Source organism: Aedes albopictus, chromosome 3 (assembly GCF_035046485.1).
Source record: "Aedes albopictus strain Foshan chromosome 3, AalbF5, whole genome shotgun sequence".
Classification (NCBI taxonomy): domain Eukaryota; kingdom Metazoa; phylum Arthropoda; class Insecta; order Diptera; family Culicidae; genus Aedes; species Aedes albopictus.
In genome coordinates, this window is record NC_085138.1 from 412,084,248 (window position 1) to 412,105,168 (window position 20,921).

Consider the following 20,921-nt stretch of genomic DNA (forward strand, 5'->3'; position numbering starts at 1 on the left):
GGAAAGCTTCTCCGAGAAGCCTTGGAAAGCTTCTCCGAGAAGCCTTGGAAAGCTTTTCCGAGAAGCCATGGAAAGCTTCTCCGAGAAGCCTTGCAAAGCTTCTCCAAGAAGCCTTGGAAAGCTTCCCCGAGAAACCTTGTGAAGATTCCCCGAGAAACCTTGGAAAGCTTCTCCGAGAAGCCTTGGAAGCATCTCTAAAAAGCCTTGGAAAGCTTCTCCGAGAAGCCCTGGAAAGCTTTTGTGAGAAGCCCTGCAAAGCTTTTCCGAGAAGCCTAGGAACGCTTCTCCGAAAAGCCTAGGAAAGCTACTCCGAGAAGCTTTAGACAGCGTCTTAGAGAAGAATTGGAAAGCTTCTCTGAGAAGCCTTGGAAAGCTTCCGGGAAGATTCCTCCTAAATAATCCGGAAAGATTCCTCCAAGGAATCCGGGAAGATTCCTCCAAGGAATCCGGTTAGATTGCTCCGAGGAATCCGGAAAGATTCCTCCAAGGAATCCGGAAAGATTCCTCCGAGGAATCCGGAAAGATTCCTCCGAGGAATCCGGGAAGATTCTTCCGATGAATCCGGCAAGATTCCTCCGAGGAATCCGGCAAGATTCCTCCGAGGAATCCGGCAAGATTCCTCCTACGAATCCGGCAAGATTCCTCCTACGAATCCGGCAAGATTTCTCCTAGGAATCCGGGAAGATTCCTCCGAGGAATCCGGGAAGATTCCTCCGAGAAATCCGGGAAGATTTCCGAGGAATCGGGGAAGATTCCTTCGAAGAATCCGGGAAGATTCCTCCGAGGAATCCGGGAGAATTCCTCCGAGGAATCCGGGAAGATTCCTCCGAGGAATCCGGGAAGATTCCTCGGAGGAATCCGGAAAGATTCCTCCGAGGAATCCGGAAAGATTCCTCCGAGGAATCCGGAAAGATTCCTCCGAGGAATCCGGAAAGATTCCTCCGAGGAATCCGGAAAGATTCCTCCGAGGAATCCGGAAAGATTCCTCCGAGGAATCCGGAAAGATTCCTCCGAGGAATCCGGAAAGATTCCTCCGAGGAATCCGGAAAGATTCCTCCCAGGAATCATCCCTGATACTTCGGAGAAACCTTCCCGGATTTTTCTGAGGAATTTTCCCGGAATACTCGGAGAAATTTTCCCGGGATCCTCGGAGGAATTTTCCCGGATTCCTCGGAAGAATCTTTCCGCATTCCTCGGAGGAATTTTCCCGGATTCCTCAGAGGAATCTTGCCGGATTCCACGAGGGAATCTTCCCGGAGTGAAGGAAAATCTGTCGACGCGGTTGATTCTAATCTTCAAATTTCTCTGGGATTTCGGAAAATAATGTCTCTGGGATTGCGGAAGAAATTCCTCTGGGATTTCGAAAGAAATTTCTCTGGGATTTCGAAAAAAATGTCTCTGGGATTTCGGAAGAAATTCCTCTGGGATTTGAATGAAATGAATGAATGAAAGAAATTTCTATAGAATATCGAAAAAAATTTCTCTGGAATTTCAAAAGAAATTCCAATGAAATTTCTAAAGATATTCCTGATATTTCGAAAGAAATTTCTGTGGGATTTCGAAAAAAAAAAATCCTCTGGGATTTCGAAAGAAATTCCTCTGAGATTTCGGAAGAAATTCCTCTGCCATTTCGATAGAAATTCCTCTCGTATTTAGAAGACATTCCTCTGGGATTTAGAAAAAAAAACCCTATGGGATTTTGGAAGAAATTTCTCTGAAATTGTGGAAGAAATACCTCTGGCATTTCGGTAGAAATTCCTCTGAGGTTTTGAAAAAAAAAATCTCTGGGATTTAGAAGAAATTTCTCTGCGATTTCGGAAGAAATTCCTCTGGGATTTTGGAAGAAATTCCTCTGGAATTTCTTTGGATTTTCGGAAGAAACACCTTTGGGGTTTTGAAAGAAATTCCTTCTGGGATTTGTGAAGAAATTCCTCACGGACTTTGGAAGCAATTTCTCTGGGTTTTCGGAAGAAACTTCTCTGGGATGTCGGAAATTTTTTTCTGAGATATCAGTAAAGTCCTCTGAAATTTCTGAATAAAATGCCCTGGGATTTTGGAAGAAACTACTGTAATTCCTGTAATTTCCTGGGATTCCTGTAATTTCCGTTGAAATTTCTATGGTATTTCTTTTAGACATAGAAACGTTCAAAAAATTACGTCCAATATTTGAAATAAATTTGAATCTTCCGTTAGAAACTTCTTTCCAGAATTTCTGTTAGAAATTCATCCGGAATTACTTTATGCTAATTTCTTAAATATGTTTTAAACGGAAATACTAAAAGAATTGCTGGATTCCCAAATTCCTTACAAACGTCGAGTACTTCATGAAGAAGTCTGACGAACTTCTGGGAGAATTCCAGAACCAATTGCCAGTGAAACTCTTGAAGAAAATACCAGGATCCTGAATTAACTGTTATTGTTTTTGGAGTTTCATCCGGCAATTTCATCGGAAATACCTCTGGCAATATCTTTAGGAAATTCTATAAAAGTTTCTTTAAAAACTCAATCAACTAATGATCTCCATTGAAAATTTCTTGTGATTTTCTTAGAAATTCCTCCGGCTTTTCATCAGAAATTCCTTCAGTTTTTCTTCAATTTCTCTGGGCATTATTTAAGAATTCCTTAGAAAATCCATTGCAAACTTCTCCGGTAATACCTTGTGGATTGATTCAACAAATTATACGGAAGAACTGTTGAAGAAGTTATCGGAGTAGTTCCCGAAGAAATTGTCAGAAGAATTTCTAACATGATTTCGGCAGTCTAATTCCTAAGATAAATTCATTACACACTTAGAAAAAATCACCAACTTCGCTAATGTTTTACCGAAATCTCAATCGAGTTTGACAGATAAACGTTTACATTTTACCGAAATTTGGTATTTTACAGAATTTTGTTAAAAACCCATTACCGAACGCTCAGCAGTTGAGATTTCGGTGAAAAAAAAATACCGAACGCGACTACCTGTGTAGAGACATAGCTAAGAAATTTACAAAAGAATTCAAGAACAAATTACCAGAGAAATTCATGAAGAAATTTCCAGGGTTATTGCTCAGGAAATTGCTGGAAAAACAGTCGGAGGAATTTCAAAGGAAATTATCAAATGAATTCAAAAAAAAAATTTCGAATGACTTCCCAAATAAGTATCAAATGGAGTTTCTAGTACAATTCTCATAAAAACTTATAGAGAAAATACTGAAAAAATATAAAATGGGTTTCTAAAAAGCTTTCTAAAGATTTTTTTTTATGAAATTTCCAGTACAATTCTTCAGAAATTATCGAAAAAAAATCGAAATAAGTTGCTGGAAGAAACTCAGAAAAAAGCGGATAAATTCCTTTAAAAATTCCAAGAGAAATCCTAAAATTGTTTACCGCAGGAGTTCTCGAAGGAATTTCAGAAGAAATATTCTTAAACTTATTGTCGAGGGAATTGGAAAAAAGATCTCCAAAGCAATTCTCACTGGAACTCCTACCTAAAAAGCTTGACGAGTTCTTTGAGAACATTTCCGCATGAATTTTTAAAAAAGGTGGAAAAATACCGAAATTTCGAGAAAAAAAAATGTCTGAGGTATTGGAAAAAGAATAGCAGATGATAGTTGTTCTGAATTTACTTACGGATTTTCTCAATAAATTGGCAGGGGTGTGCCGGAGGCATTTCTAAAAAATTTGCAAAAAAAATATTGTCGAAAGAATTGCTGAAGGTAACTTGCAAAAATTGTTGGTATAAAAAAAAGCCCAAGATAATGCCACTTAAATTCCTTAAGAATTTCTGAAGAAACTTTTGGAGAATCTCCTAAATACAGTTGCAAGAGGAGTTGCTTGAAAAGTTACCGTAAGAAAACCTAAAGAATGCCTGTAGAAAATTTCAAGGAAATTATTGAGCGGGTTTTCGTAGGACTGTCCGAAGGAAATTCCTGAAGAATTTCTAAATTAATAAAGAATTCAAGATAAAATTTTCTCTATAATTTGCTGAATGATTTCTTTAAGTATGCTATTGAAAAACGGTGAATTCCTAAAGAAATGGTCGAAAAAATCATTTAGAAATAATTAGAGGAATTCCTTTTTCTCAAGTAATTGTTGAAGAATTAAAAAAAACTCCAAAGAGAATTATCAGAGAAAATACTCAGAAAAGTTGCCAGAGGAATTTTAGGAGGAATTAAAAATACACATCCGGAGGCGATCTTGAACCAGTTCTAGAAGATTTTCTGAAAAAAAAAAACTCGGAAGAACTTTAAATAGCAGAAGGAGACCCCAAAAACCCCAATTTCCAAAGGAAATTCTTACTGGACGATTTGTCGTGGAAAATCATGAAAAAATGCCGGAGGCGATCTTCAAGTAGGTGTGGAAGAATTTATAAAATTTCGTTTTAGAATTTTGAATTTTTTGACGAATTCCTTATCCCTTGAAAGATTTTTTGATGAAATTGCCTGCCCAATTTTTGGAGAAACACTTGTGGGAATTTCTAACTAAACAGCTGACGGGAATCCCAAAAAGATTGTCGAAGAAGTTTCTAAATAAATTTCCCAATGAATTGTTTTAAAATTTCCGGATCAGTCCCAAAAAAAAAAGCTTTTAGAGAAATTGTTGGAGGAATTTTTAAAAAAATGTTAGAGGATCTCCTAAAAAAAAAATGCCAAAAGAGGTCCTGGAAAAGTTGCCGGAGGAATAACTGAAGAAGTTTTCAAGTTTCTTCCTATAAAAAAATATTAAGTTTCTTGGGGAATTCATATAGCAAATTATTAGGGAATTAACGTAGGACTACCTGAAGGAATTTATGAGTAATTCATGGAAACATTTTTTTTTTCATAATCTTTTGAAAAACTCCAGTAGATTTTAAAGGAAATGGTTGAAAAATTCTATTATGAATTACTGGAAAAATTTCTTAGGGAAGTTTAGTAGGAATTTTCACAGACGAATCACGAAGAAATTTCCATAGAAATTGACGGAGGAATTTCTTGAGAACACGTCAAAGGAATTCTTGAAGCAAATTTTAGATCAATTTCTGGAGAAATTGCCGGATGGATACCTGAAAAGATTACGGAATATAATTCAGAAAAACTGTCAAAAAATTTTCACAATAAGTGTTGGAAAATTAAAAAAAAACACTCATGTAGGAATTTCCAGAGGAAAACCTGAGAAAAGTTACCAGAGGATTTATTGGGGTGGGAAGCTTGAAAATGCCGGAGACGATATTCAGGCAGTTGCGGAAGAATTTCTGATTTTTTTTCAAAATTTTGAATTTTTCGAAGAAATTCTATTCTCTTGAAAGAATATTTTAAGAAATTGCTTGACAAACTCCTGAAGCAACTATTGAAGGAATTCCTATCTAAATAGCTGACGGGAATTTTAAAAAGGTTACCAAAGAAATTCCTAAATAAATTTTCTTAGAATTTTCCGGATCAATCCCCAAAGAAGCTTCTACTATAGAAATTGTTGGAGGAATTTGTAAAGAATTCCATAAGAACTCCTACGGATTTTGACGGAGATCTTCCTAAAATAATTGCCAAAGACACTTTAAAACGATTTGCGAGATTATTTTTTTAAGAAAATGGTGAAAGAATTCCTACTTAATTTGGCAAAGCAACTTCTGATGCATTTTCAAAGTAATAATTATAGGAATCCCTAAAGAAACCGTTTTAGACTTCATGGAGTGATTGACGAATTTAAGAAAAGCTTTTCCATGAAGTTTGAAAAATGTTTTCCAAAAGCTTTGGGAACCTTTTCCAAACACCAAGGAAAGCTTTCATCTCCGTGAAGTTTGGAAAGCTTCTCCTCAAAACAGTAGAAAACTTTTTCGAGAAACTTCAGAACCTTTTTCCTGAGAAGCCTTGGAAAGCTTCTTCTAAAAGCCTTCGAAAACTTCCTCGCGAAGGCACGAAAAGATAATATTAGAAGTTTGGAAAGATTCTTCAGAAAACAACGAAAAAATTCTCAGAGAATGCTTAAAAAACTTCTCCGACAAATTCAAAGGAAAATATATGAATAAATAAAAAAATCAAACATCAACCGCTAGTCTGGCACCACTGTAAATCCGGAAAATCTCCGAAGCCGGTGTCACGTTTCACCGGTCGGTCACTTGCGCCCGTCGTTGACCCTCTCTCTCGCAATCTCTCAGCCTACTTATTCTCACCATAGCTGGCATCAAGCTATGACCGTATGACGGATAACTACGAGAAAATTTTCTCCTGGCATGCTACGATGCTTATGTGAGATGCCGCCACCGCCTCAGCACTTCCAAGACCAAACGAGCGCGCAAATATATGGAGAGAAAGGCACAAATTCCGGTATGTCTGGTAGGTTTTGCGCCGCTTTGCTCTGCGTTCGGAAATTCCGAGCGACCAACCTAACCTTACCGACGGACGAGCAGTCAACCGACCAACAGACAGACTCTGGTATGGGTGGTGCAGCAGCGGCAGTCTGTACAGTCAGTAGTGGCGGATTCTGAGGAAAAACTGCATTTTCTTTGGAAGTCGGCGACAGTCACAACTCGGTGAGAGTAAGCAGATGGAATTTAAAGTGACAGTGCTAAATACTGTGGGCTCGCGAAGAGAAAGTTGAATGGAAAAACTGGTAAAAAGGGTGATGGGCTCTGAATCTTTCGTAGAATTTGATACCATTTCAATTGGTTTCAATTGAGTCTTACAAAACTTTCAATGTTCGAAACGCGGGGACATTCAAGCACACAACAACGAAAAAGGGTACGATGAACAAATTGGAACTTGAAATGCCAAAAAAAAAATCACGCGCTTCGGTGGGAATCGAACCCACGACTCCCAATTCGCAGAAGGGCGCTTCTATTCCTCTACGCCACGAAACTTGCTACGAAACCACTTGACTGCCTCCGTCCCCTGAAGGCGTGTAACTGAAGTCGATTCAATTATCGCACATGGATTGTTTCTTTCACTAGGATTCTGCTGGAAATCCGCTAGGATTTCGCTGGGAATCCGCTGGGAATTCGCTGGGATTCCCCTAGGAGTCCGTTCGTTGGGACTACGTAGGGAAACCGTTGGGATTCCGCTGGAAATCCGCTGGGTTCCGCTGAGATTCTGCTGGGAATCCATTGGGAATCCGCTGGCAATTCGCTGAGATTCCGCTAGAAATCTGGTGGGAATTCGGTAGGAATCCGCTAGGATTCCGCTGGGAATCTGCCTGGATTTGGCTGGGAATCCTTTGAGTTGCACTTGGATTCCGCTGAAAATTCTCTAGGATTCCGCTTGACGCTAACGAAATCAGGTTAAGTCTCAATCAACCCCAATCGCCACAGCAAATCGCTGCGTCGATAACTAAATTCCTCACCTCACAGCCGGTTGATCTTGAAAGACCACCTTGCACAGAACTGGTACATATCCTCATCGCCATTTATGCCTACGTTTCGGTAGAAGTAAAAAACACTGAGCTAACAAAAACAAACGGTCGAAGAAGTAGGGTGCTAATAACACAAGTTGGAGAAAAAAAAAACTCGCTTCTAATTGAGGAGGTTTCTCCAGCTCAATTGTAAGAGGAATGCCGTCGTCGAAGTACAAGTCCTGCAGGCTATGAGAAGTCAAACTCACAGGTTTTGCGATGAAGGCTTCTGCACGATCTCGACCCATAACAAGAGCGCACCTTGTTTGGTTCGAAATAAAAACATCAGGGAGAGTCGCGACATCGCATCGTGGTCGTCGCAGATCAATCCGTCGCCGTCATGAATGGAAGTGCCCAAGTCGTGGTGCCTAATAGCTAGAAGGAGCGCAGTAGGCCTTCACTCAGTCAGCAGGAAAACCGGTCGCAGCAGCATTCGATGATCATCTTCAATCATCGAGCCGGTTGCATGCCGATCGCCGACTCGACTACTTCGATCATCATCCTCGGTATTCAGGTGAGTAAATTTCTGCACCACCAACGCCGTCATCGCTTCATCGTCGTCGGAATTGATCAAATTCAGCAGGATTTCTAATCGATTCAAGGTTAGGAATCGCTGCATCACATCGTTCGCAGTAGATACGATGACGACGATCAGCGTTAGTAGCAGATGCATCGTGCGCCGTACGTAGATCGTAGTTTGCAGAAAACCTGTCTTCAGTCGTCGACGACGACGGCTGCCTACTTCGATCGCTCTCTAAAATGCAAACAAGTTTTTTTGCACCTCCCTCGCGCAAGATGAGTCGTCGCGAGGGAAGATGAGGAATGCTGTATACAGACAGACAGCGACGCGAGCGGAAAACACGTGAAGAGGTAAATGTTGAGCGCTTTAATTGGCGCTGCTATTGGGCTAGATGCACTCTGGACAGAAGAAATCTAAAGCGCTTTGTGTGAGGTGATACCCTAGAAAAGGACAGGAAACAGATCAGACGAGGGGTATAATTGAATAGAAATGAAATGTGACCCTGAAAAAGATAGTTGCCCTGGGGGAAACGTCAGTTTCGAAGGGCGTTTCTGAAATCGGTCGAAATTTCGATAGTCTTTATGAAAATTGAACTTTGGACTGATTTGCATTACAGAGACATCCATTGGCATAAGTATCATCCTCCATTTTTAAAACTTTCAGTTCTGTTCAGTTCAGTTCCGTTCAGTTCCGTTAAGTTCCGTTCAGTTCCAGTTCAGTTCCAGTTTAGTTCCAGTTCAGTTCCAGTTCAGTTTCAGTTCAGTTCCAGTTCAGTTCCAGTTCAGTTCCAGACCAGTTCCAGTTCAGTTCCAGTTCAGTTCCAGTTCAGTTCCGTTCAGTTCCGTTTAGTTCCGTTCAGTTCCGTTCAGTTCCGTTAAGTTCCGTTCAGTTCCGTTCAGTTCCGTTCAGTTCCGTTCAGTTCCGTTCAGTTCGGTTCAGTTCGGTTCAGTTCCGTTCAGTTCCGTTCAGTTCCGTTCAGTTCCGTTCAGTGCCGTTCAGTTCCGTTCAGTTCCGTTCAGTTCCGTTCAGTTGCATTCAGTTCCGTTCAGTTCCGTTCAGTTCCGTTCAGTTCCATTCAGTTCAGTTCAGTTCAGTTGGAAAAATCTTCTGAGGTTTCTTTGAGAGGATCTTCTGGCGAATCTCTGGGGGAAATATTCTAGAAATTTTATTCAGAAAACATTTTGATGACTTGGATCTTCTAGGTATTTACCGAAAAAACTCTTGGAGAATCTTCTATACACTTCTGGGGAAATGTACTGGAGATTCCCTGAAGAAATTTTTTGTGGTTCTCTAGGAATATCTTCTAGAAATTCCTGATAAAATCTTCTGGCAATTCCCAGGAGAAACCTTCTGAGAGTTCCCTGGAGAAATCTCCTGGATATTCCTTGGGCAAACCTTCTAGAAATTCCTAGGGGAATGTGATGGAGATTTCCTGGGAAAATGTCAGGAATCCCTGGAAGAATCTATTGTACATTTCTAAGGGAAATCTTCTGGAGATTTACTGGGGAAATTTCCTGTAAATTCCAGTACATTTGAGAGTTCTCTGACCAAATGTTTCGAAATTTCTAGAGGAAACCATGTGTAAATGCCTGGGAAAAATTACTGGAGATTGAAGGGAAAATCTTCTAGAAATTTTATTGAGAAAACTTTTGGAAGACTTGAATCTTCAGAAGATTCGCTGGAAAAAGCTTCCCTTGGAGAAACCTTCTATTCTTCTGGCAATTTCCAGGACAAACCTTCTGAGAGTTTCCTGGAGAAATCTCCCGGACATTTCCTTACTGCAAATTCCATTGAGAAATCATCTGTAGATTCACTCGGGAAACTGTCTGTAGATTTGTAAGGAAATGTTCTGAAAATTACCTGGGGAAATCTTCTAGACGTTCCCTGGGCAAATCGTGTAGAAATTCCTGGACATTCTCTGTGGAAAATTATCAGGAAATTTCCAGGCAAATCATCTAGGAATTTCCTGCAGATTCTCTGAGAAGACATCCGGAAGATCCTCTGAGAAAATGTTCTGAAGATTTCCTGGGGAATTTTTCCAAAAATTCTCGAAAAAAAACTTCTGGAAATTCACTGGGAAAATCTTCTGAAATATCATGGGAAAGTTCTCTGGGCACGCTCTGGGCGAGTCTTCTGAAAATTTCTGGGACAATGGGCTGGACATTCCCTCGGAAAATCTCTTGAAGATTCTTCAAGGAAATTCCATGGGTAAATCTTTTGTTGGTTCCTTGGGGAGATATTCTGGAAAATACTGAGGAAATGTACTGGAGATTCGCTAGGGAAATCTCTTGGACACTCGCTGGGAAAATCTCCTGGGAATTCCCACAAAAAATATTCTTTAGACGCCTTGAGAAAATCTACTTGAGATTACCAGGAGCAATGTTCTGGAGATTTCTAATGACATTCTTCTGAAGATTTTCATAGATGTTCTAGAGATTGTTTGGAATAATCTCTTGGGAATTCCTTGAGAAAATCCTAACGAAATTCCTGGTGAAATGTTCTGGCGATTCCTTTAAAAAATCTTCAGGACATTTCCTGGGGAAACCTTCGTACAATTCAGAGGAAATCTTCAAAAGATTTCCCGGAGTTCTTGAAAAAATCTTCTTCTAAAGATTCCCAAGGGAAAACTTCAGGAGATTCCCTGAGAAAATCTTGTTAATTCCCTGGGAAAACTTCTGCAGATTTCTTTGAGAAAATGTTCTAAAGACTCCTGGGAGGAAGCTTCTGAAGATTTCATGGCAGAATCTACAGAAGGTTCCTTGGAGAAAGTTTTTGAAAATCCCCTTAGGACATCTTCTGACGATTCCATGGGAAAAAGTTTTAAAATCACTGGAAATCCTCTGTAAAGTTCGTGGGAAATCTTCAGGAAAATATTTAGGTAATTTTTTTGTAGTTCCTTGGGGAGATTTTCTCGAGATTTATAGAGGAATTGTTCTCGAAATACCCTGAGAAAATCTTTTAAAAATTCCCAAAGAAACTTCTGGAGATTCCATTGGAAAATTTTCTGAAAAAAAATTGTGGACCGGTTTCTTGGCCATGTTTAGGGAAAATCTTTTAGAAATTCCTGAGAAAATTTACTGGAAATTCTCTGGGGAAATCTCTGAAGACATTTCCTGTGAAAATTTTCTGCTGCTTCCCTGGGGAAATTTAGAGATAGCTTGGGGCAATTTCTTGAACACTCCCATGGAAAAACTTCTGGAAATTCCCTTGAAAAATCATCTGCAGATGCCTCAAGGAAATGTTCTGGAGATTTCCAATGACATTCTTCTGGAGATTCTCTGGGTTTTTCTAGAGAAAAAAATCTGAGGATATCTTCCAAAGATTTTCTTAAATTCTTGGAAAAATTTCCGGGATATTTCCAGAGGAAACCTTCTGGAGATTCCTGAGGAAATCTTCTGGAGATTCAATGGGGAAGGCTTCTGGACATTTCCTGAGTAAATTTTCTGGAAATATGCTGATAAAATCTTCCGGAGATTCCTTGGGAAAAACTTCTGCAGGTTTTTTATGACTCCTGGGGAAGGAATCTACAGGAGACTTTTTTAAGAATACTCCTGGAAATTCCCTTAGGACACGTTCTGGAGATCCCCTGGGAAAACCTTTAGGAAATTCACATTGGAAATCTTCTGGAAAGTTCGTAGGAAATCTTCACGAATATCTTTAGGTAAATTTTCTGTAAAATCTTCTGGAAATTCCATTGCAAATTTTTCAGCAAAATTTCCTAGAAAAGTTTTCTTGGTATGCTCTGGGGAAATCTTCTAGAAATTTCTGAGAAAGTTAACTGAAATTTTCTGCTGATTCTATGGGAAAATTTCTAGGACCCACCCAGAGAAAATCTTCTGGAAATTCCCATGAAAAATCATCTACAGATGGCTTGAAGAAATCTACTTGTGATTACCAGGGGCCATGTTCTAGAGATTTCCAATGATATTCTTCAGAAGATTCTCTTGGATTTTCTAGAGATTATCTTGATTAGTCTTTTGGGCATTCCCTGGAAAAATCTTCTCGAAATGCCTGTTGAAATCTTCTGGAGATTCCTTGAAGAAAAGGGGAAATCTTCAAAAAATTCTGAGGAAATCTTTAAAAGATTTCCGGAAATTCTTGAGAAAATATTCTGGAGATTTCATGGGGAAATCTTTTGGAGATTCCCTGAGGAAATCTTGCTAAGATTCACTGGGGAAGACTTCTGGACGTTCCCTGAACAAATCTTCTAGAAAATTAGCTTGGGGAATCTTCCGGAGATTCCCTGGGGAAAACATCTGTAGATTTCCTTGAGGAATATTCTAAAGACTCCTGGAAGGAATCTTCTAAAGATTTCAGGGCGGAATCTATAGAAGGTTTCTTGAAGAAAACTTCTGGAGATATCCTTGGGACACCTTCTGAAGACTCCCTGGGAAAAGCTTTAGGAAACTCACTTCTTGAAATCTTCGGGAGATTTCCTGAGAAATCTTCAGGAGAAAGTCTGATAGTTACTTGGGGAAGATCTTCATGAGATTCGTAGAGGAAATATTCTGAAAATTTCCAGAAAATTCCATGGGAAAATATCTACAGAAGTTCTAGGGAATTCTCCTGGAGATTCCTTGAGAAAAGCTTCTAGAAATTCTCTGCGAATTCTTTAGGAAAATCTTCTGGAGATTTCGTGGGAAATCTTCTGGAGATTACCTAGAGAAATATTCCGGAGATTGGCTGAGACAATCTAGACAATCTAGAGATTACTTGAAAATCGTCTTGAGATTCCTTAGGAAATTTGCTAATACGACACTACACTGTCTTCAACCAGAGGTTGTACACACTGAACAAGTACTTACATTAGACAACGAACATTAGTAAAATCTTCTGGAAACTCCCTGAGGAAATCTTCTGAAGATTCACTAAAAAATACCCCTGGACATTCCGTGGAAATTAGCTGGAGAAATCTTCCGGAGATTCCCTGGGAAAAACTTCTGTAGATTCATTTGAGGAGTATTCTAAAGACTCCTAGGGAAGGAATATTCTAAAGATTTCAGGACGGAATCTACAGAAGGTTCCTTTGAGAAAGTTTCTGGAAATCTTTTTAGGATACCTTCAGGAGATTTCCTGGGGAACGATTAAGGAAGTTCACTTAGGAAATCTTCTACAAAGTCCCTGGAAAATTTTTAGAAGATCCTGCGGTAAATTTTCTGTAGTTCCTTGGTAAATCTTCTTGGAATTCATAGAGAAAATCTTCTGGTAATACCTAGGGAGAATTCTATGGGAAAATTTCTGCAGATTCTCTAGGGAAATCTTGTGGAGATTCCCTGTGGAAGGCTTCAATAAATTCCCTGCGAAAACCTTCTGCTAATTCTTTAGGGAAATCTTCAGAAGATTTTGTGCAAAATGTTCGGGAAATCGGTAGGGAAAATCTTCTGGAGATTCCTCGAAAGAATCTTCTGGAGCTTACCTGAAGAAATATTCCAGAGACTCTCTGGGCAAATCTACTAGAGGTTCTTGGAAAAATGTTCTGGAGATTCTTTGGGAAGTTCTACTGAATTTTCAAAAATGTTACTACTCCGTCTTTAACCAGAGGTTGTACAGACTGAATAAGTTTCTACATTAGATAACGAACATTAATCAAATCTTATGGAAAATCCCTGGAGAGATACTCTGTACATTTCCTGAAGAAATCTTCGGTAGATTCCCAGGAAAAATGTTCTAGAAATTGCTGAGGAAATATTCTGGAGATAATTTGGGGAAGTTTCTGGAAATTTCATGAGAAAATCCTATGGAGGCTACCTGGGAAATTCCAGGAAACTTTTTTTGAAATTCCATGAGAAAATCTTCTGTACATTTTTTGAGGAAATCTTCTAGAGATGCCTTTGGAAATCTTTCAAAGATCCTTCGGTGAGAAATCTTCAGTAGATTAACTTGAGGATTTTTTAAGGTCTCCTGATCCTCCTAGGATGGATTTCTTGCAGGAATCTATTGAAGATTCCCTGGGGACACCTTCTGGAGATTTTCTTTTGAAAAATCCACTGAAAATTCATTGGGAATCCTTCTGGAAATCCCCTGAGAAAATCTTCAAAAGATTACCTGAGAAAATCTTCTGGAAAGTCTCTGGAGAAATCTTTTGGAGATCATCGAGGGAAATCTGTTGGAGATTTCCTGGCAAAATTTTCGGAAGAATCCTTGAAGAAATCTTCGGAAGATCCTCTGAGGAAACCTTACGAAGATTCCCTTTGAACATTTTAATCACCTACTGAAGATTACCTGGAAAATCGTCTGGAGATGCCCTGGGAATGTTTTTGGAGATTCCTTGGAGAAATCTTCTCGAGATTAATAGAGAAAATCTTCAGCAGATTCCCTGAGGTAATCTTCTTGAGATTACGTGACGATATTTTCTGGAGATTGCCTGGGGAATCTTCTGTACATTTCCTGCAGAAATATCCTAGAAATTCGTGGAGAAATCTTCTGAAGATTCGCTGAGAATTTCATGGATATCTTCTGTAAGAAATTTCTGAGCATTTGGAGATATCCTGAGGAAATCTTTTGGAGACTCTTCTTTTTCCAAATGATACTTCTGACATTATTCTTAGGGATTTTTTTAGGAACTACATATTTGGAGAAATTGTTACGGGTAAAAATATTTGTTACAATAATAAGATAGAATAATTGTTTGATTTGTTCAAAGTTTAATATTCGTGCATTCTTTGTGTTACATATTGAATTTAAACTTGTAAATATTCCCCTTGTATTAATTTTCATTTATAGGGTTCTGGCAGAATGGAGGCATTTCGGGCCGCGATTAAGTACTAGAGACGTAAACCTTTCCCTGGCACAGACTTTTAGAGTTATAGAACTCTAGTGATGAAACCCGAAACGAGATGCCCGATTAGGATTAGTTTTCCTAGACAAAATCAAGCAATGAAAGCAGCAGCAATGACTGTCAACGAAAGGGCGAATTGCCAATTAAAATACAATTCCAGGATGACTGATGGACCCAAACCAATAAATGGAACCTCGTCATCCAGTGCGCATTTACGTTCTGTGTTGTGCTGTGTAAATTTGTGATGTTTCTTGTTTGTGCATTTGTAAGGTTCTGTGTGTCGTGTTATGTTAATCCTTTATAATAATTAATTTTCTTTTATTTTTGTAGCAAAATCTTGTGAGAAATCTGTGATGGAATGGCTAAATGAACGAAATTCTCTTAAAATAATAACCTGTGGTCATCAAGCTCTCTATGCATTTTTTTCTGAATATTAACACATTTATTTAAAAATAGGAATATTAAAGACTATTTAAAGACAATCACAATAAGTAGTTCAAAAAAATCATTAAAATCTATCTTTAATTCATTTGAACCCAGTTGATTCCAACAGTTGGATTACACACAATAAACATTGCGATTAAATTAGCTAGAAAGTAAATTGCAGCAGCCCTTACCATTAACATTCCAGCTTCAGCAGCAACAGCACATTCTCCTCCGATTCAAACTAAAACAACGCACAGCACAAACTGTATTTATTTCTCCACTAACAATTAACCGCTACTTTGCCACTTCTCACGAGCAGAAGCAGAAAAAGCGACCAAATAACGCTCGATCATCCCGGCCACTTTAGAATAACTCTTTTTCCGGGGATTAACGATTTCCTTCTTCCACTACTCGGTGTACTGCTTAGACTCACTCACTCACATGTTCTCCATTCCATGCATCATTCGCCGGGTAGCGTTTAAATATCGCACCTGTTTTCCTCTCTTCTATGCACGTTCATCACACTCGTCGTCGTCTTCGTCACCGAAATTCCTTCACCAAATCGAATAGAATTCCACCGGTCTGCTCTGCTGCGACAAGATAAACAAAACTTTAAATATACGGATTTCTGCCTGCGGCTGAGCTTCAGATCACTCAGCTCCGAGTCGGATCGGATCGGAGCTCTAATCCCGGTTTGAGTTAAGCCGTGCTCCGCTCCAACACGATTTGACCTTTTCACTTCTTCACCTTTTCCGAATCAGTCCTCTGGCATTCCCCTTGATCGCTATTCGATCTTAACTTCACTACACTCACTGAGCGATTCCCGAAAAGTGTGCCATGGACGGCCTCGCGAGTTTAAAAGTATGATCCCATTTACTCCCATCGATAACCAGAGTAGGCTATAGAGGGAATGGCTGACTAACTGACTGACTGAGAGAGGTCAACCGATCGCGGAATCCCAGCAGGCCAAGCAGGCACAAGAAAGTAGACTAACAACTATTCACACCCTCGGCTGACTGCGATTCAGCCGCCGCGCGATCAAGTCTCACATGCACCGCACCAGCAGAATGAGCAGAACACTGACTGACTGACGACTGCTGCTAGTGCTACGTACGTACGACGACGGACGACACTCCCCTGTTCTTCGTTCGTCGCATGGTGTGGAAACCTGTTTATGCAACAGCAACCATTATGGTGATGATGATCATGATGATGATGATGATGATGATGGTTGGTGGAAAGGTAGATCAGGTTAGCCCGGTTGAAAGTATCCAGGGAAATACAGTACACCCCTAATTGTAGAATTGCAATTGAAATTTTAAGTTTACTATACAAAAACTATGTCAATACTATACAACATATGGTTATGTACCTTCACGTGAATGGTAAGTGTAAACAGAAATGTGGAGGAAGTTAAACAGCCCCAGACCATGGCAACTGATCAAGGATATTTGCAATTGTGGTTCATTACAGTACATTATGAAAAATTGTGATGACAATATGTCTTATAGTTGATTACCTTAAATTGATCATTTAATTGAAAGCTTTGGCATCATCTATAAACTAACAGATTATGAAGATCATAAGAAAACTTTGGATGAATAAATTACAAAATTATCCAAGAACAACGGTTGAAAATGCCACCGTCTTTTACAAATGAAATATTATAACCATACTGCTAGAGGTTCTTTTATCATCCGAAAGCACAAACGTTTTATTAGTTGACTTTCTATTGTTGGAATTTCTCTATTGCATTGATTAGAGTAATTTACTATAAAACTACCATAAAATCTAGAATTATATTGTAGTGCACTGTATTTCCTATCTTATTTTTGCCCGGATAACTGCGCTCCGAATAAAACTGAAACCCTTTCCCGAATCTGCGCAGCCTACTTTGTATCTGTCTTGTGCTCAAGAGCCAGTCTATACATATGGACTAATGTTCCGTTCCAGCTCTTCTGGAGTCCAACGCGGCGCGCGCGGCGACCAAACCAGCAGCAGCACAGGTAATAAGTGTTGCGATTCAACAGTATGCGTGCATGTATCGTATCCGAGTCCAAGTGCGGAAAAAGAAGACAAAGTACAAAAGCAGACACAAAATACACGGGACGGGAGGCTGCTGCTGGCTGGCTGATTAGGTTACGCTTGCGTGGTTCGATACCATTTTACAACGCGAAAAGATATGCGGGTAAATTGATGGCGAATTATCTCTCCTATTGCCTGAATATTTATCACCCACACTCGGAAGATCCAAGAAGGCCGTTTATCGGTACATTCGATTAAAAACCTTTTTCGTCGGCACAGCTCACTACGATCTCCAAAAACATTCACCACATTCACAATCACTCGAAAAAACCTTCAGGTGAGTATCTATATTTTTGTCCCCGATTACCGTCACGGGAAACAATCATAAGCGCGCGACACACTCGAAGCGACGGGATCACGACAGAGACTGAAACACGAAACTCAAGTGGACCATCATCGGTGCAGTTCTTGCTTGCTTTACTTGGACAGACAGTCGGTCAAAGCAGACACGCGAAGAACCTTTTACGCGACGGTGAAACAAACACCACCACATAACGGTGAATGGTAAATGTCAACACAGCGCTGCACTGCTTGAGAAGGGAAACGCGAAAAGCGCAGAAAGGTGTTCTAATGGGAATGTGTGGGTGCGATGTGATTCTAGTTGGAAACCAGGTAAAGCCGCAAGGTTTGTCGATGTGACTTAAGCGCAGGTAGCAATAGGGTTGGGTTGTCATAATAAATTTTAAATTAAATCTAAGGTTGTTCTACAAAATTGGTCAAAATACGCTTGATTTTTCATTGGGATCGAACTGAAATTATCGGTTTCTCTTCATCGATCCCTGGATCGATCTTCTCTTTGTATCATTACAGAATGCGCTGCCGTTCTACGCATAATTGTTTCATGTTGTATGATAAAACCTTATAAACATGGGCCTAGATTGCTCGAGAGGCAGTTCGTTATTTAATGAGTTTTCCAAGACATTTTTTGGTTATAATTCTTAGGGGTCGGAAACGTCTTGCTATATAAACTATATAAACAAACCTAATTTAGTTTGAGTTAGTGAAACATTCGTCTCCACTGGCCTCAGTCCTGAACTTGGTCCTGAACCACTCGCTTCCAGCCGCCCTGAACGTTTAATCCTGAGGTCCTCTCCCAGTCAACACACGATCGCATATGATGTTGAATAGGATGCAAAAGTGGAGGCGATATATGCACACTTTACACGCGGGTAAATGGAAACATGAACGCATATGGCCTCTACTTCAGCATCCTATTTAACATCATATAAGACTTTGTGTTAGCTGGGCTTCTTGGTTTTATCTGCTGAACATGGTTTTACCTTGTCCTTTCTTTGGCATACAAGCTACGTGTTCAACCCACTGCAGCCTGTGTTTTATTCCCTTCACTATATGGGTCATTCCACACCAAGTGTACACACCGCGTGTTATCGACCATCACGGATTTTGACCAAATTTTGTTGGAATGTTTGTTCAAATGGAGAAAGAAAAAATCCAAATTTTGGTGCCGATCGGATCACCCCTCGGCCCGTGGCAGCACCCCTCGTCGTTGCCAATACAAGCAAAATCCAAGTTTTCCCTTCCTTTTCTCAATTTATAGCTTTGAAACTATAAAATATACACATTTGATGGATATATTCATCTCTTTACATACTACAGTACATAGTTCATGCGATGTCGCCAGATACCGTTCTACAGTTTACCGCCGAGTATTGTTCGCAGTACTTTACGTTCCAAGGCTCCAAAGGGTCTCCGATCAACTTCTCTTCGTACACTTAAGCATCCGTCAAACGTTGCAACGAATCAGTCTAATCAGGTTCACCTGAAAACCATGTATGATCATAATCTGCCATAGCTCGTTTCCTTCCACTGAATCACGTCACCTTGAAAACAATAAACAGTGGATGAGCCTATGAAGGATCAGCATCAAATTTGTAAAAAAAAATCCCGGACAAAACTTTGTACGCTGAATAGGGTCCTAAAATTAAAGACGAAATCTCGCTTATATTGAATAATATGATCCAGCATGGTTTTCTAATCGGAAGTGTACTTTACTCGAACTTGAAAAACAAAGGAATAATGAGAAAATTCGAAATAAGTAAAATGGTAAATAGTTTTACTTTGACATTTGAGGTCAACCTTGTGTGACTGAGCTCGACATTTTTCGCACTGGGATCTCAAAAATGTTCCTATCTGACATACACGGTGAAAAAAAATTACTCAAAGTATGTGTTATAAGCTATTAGGGACGAGACAAAGGGCTAAAAAATAAAAATTATATATTTTCAACTATGGTTAATAAAAACGTCAAAAAATGAGTAAATATCAGGGGGATGACGAAGGGCCAGAATCATCTACCCAGCATTCAATTAAACATGGCGTCCAATGTTTTGTTTTGATTGCTTAATTCATGGAAAAAATACACTGGAAACATCGACGCTGCTTCGCTGTTACATATAATATCGTGCAAAGTGATAAAGAAAGAGAAACAATCATCAAAAACAACGATTTCGTTTAAAATGTGTAATTTCTGAAATAAGCACTTGCTACACACGAGACACACACCCGAAAATCAGGAGCAAGTTAGGGTAAACCGACCAGAAAGTGGGTACCAAAACGCGCCGTACCAAAAATGATGATGGGTGGAGCGGCGATGTACCGAGTTTGACAGCCGTGTCACCCCACTGGTAAATATGTACTCTTGAACCATATATTGTGGTTTAAAACAAGAATCTCGATAGGACTTTAGGAGTCGATTGAGAAGTGTCATTTCTCTGTGATTCCACGCACTCTATTTGATGCCCTTTTTGTATAGAGGGCAAATGAGACCATCCAATCAACTAACAGGCAGTTCTTTCTCTTCTCATAGCTTCAAGATAATATGTAGCTGCTCACTACCGTATGCTACCGTGCTTGAAAAGCTCGGCCAGGAGCAGGAGTTCATCCTTGCCAGTAGCCTTGTTGCTCCCCAGCCAACAAATTGATTCATATAACTCTGCTACAACTGTGCTAAGTGAACTTTTATTCGTCCAAAACGCATTGTATAAGATGCATCAAATATGCTCTATTCGCACAAATTTGGAGGCCATATACGTACATTTTCAGAAAACCATTTTGAGTAATACAATTTCAAACGATTTCATTTGGAATGTTATATGACTTCATATTATAACTTTGCTTGGCAATATATACGATTTCATTTTCACATGTTTAAATATAAAATAAAGAAGTTAACAAGCCTAGATTTTACGACCTTCAGCTCATTAATTAGATATCCTACCACTGTGTCAATCACTGACTGTTGTAGAACGTGAAATCGAAGCAATTATAAATAATTAGATGCCTGGTTTGAATAGCATCAAACCCTACCAACAAATTGGTTGACATTACTCTGTTGCAACTGAGTTATATGAATATTTGTTTGTTCAAAATTGATTGTTTTAAATGCTCAGATTTGCTCTATCCGTACACACTTTGGAGTACATATTGGAAATATAATTTTGATCTATACAATTCGTGACGAATTCTTTCAGCGTTTTATATAATTTCATATATAACTTAAATTGACCCTTTATGATTTCATATTCACAAACAATAAAATAATAACAAGTCGTGCAGTCTCTCAGTTAAAAATGTGGATGTTATCAATAATGTTTGTGAAAATACAAGAAAAGTGTGTAAAAGATTACATATGTGGTAAAATTATTAAATTATGCTGAAATAAGGCTGCGCTGCAGAAGCTGATTGGTTTATGTTCAGGAAACGAAAGAAACATCTACGTAGAACTGCGCAGCTGCTGATCCGCGATACGGC

General features: G+C 39.3%; 1 protein-coding gene across 1 annotated transcript in view; it reads right to left on the reverse strand.

Annotated features, from left to right (window-relative positions):
• Positions 1-16,342, reverse strand: part of LOC109622245 (protein phosphatase 1 regulatory inhibitor subunit 16B) — a 396,202-nt gene extending 379,860 nt beyond the window's left edge. The window contains exon 1 of the mRNA XM_062856265.1: positions 15,257-16,342. The gene's annotated coding sequence lies outside the window, so the exon portion shown is untranslated. The remainder of the gene's footprint in view (positions 1-15,256) is intronic.
• Between the last annotated feature and the right edge of the window lie 4,579 nt (positions 16,343-20,921).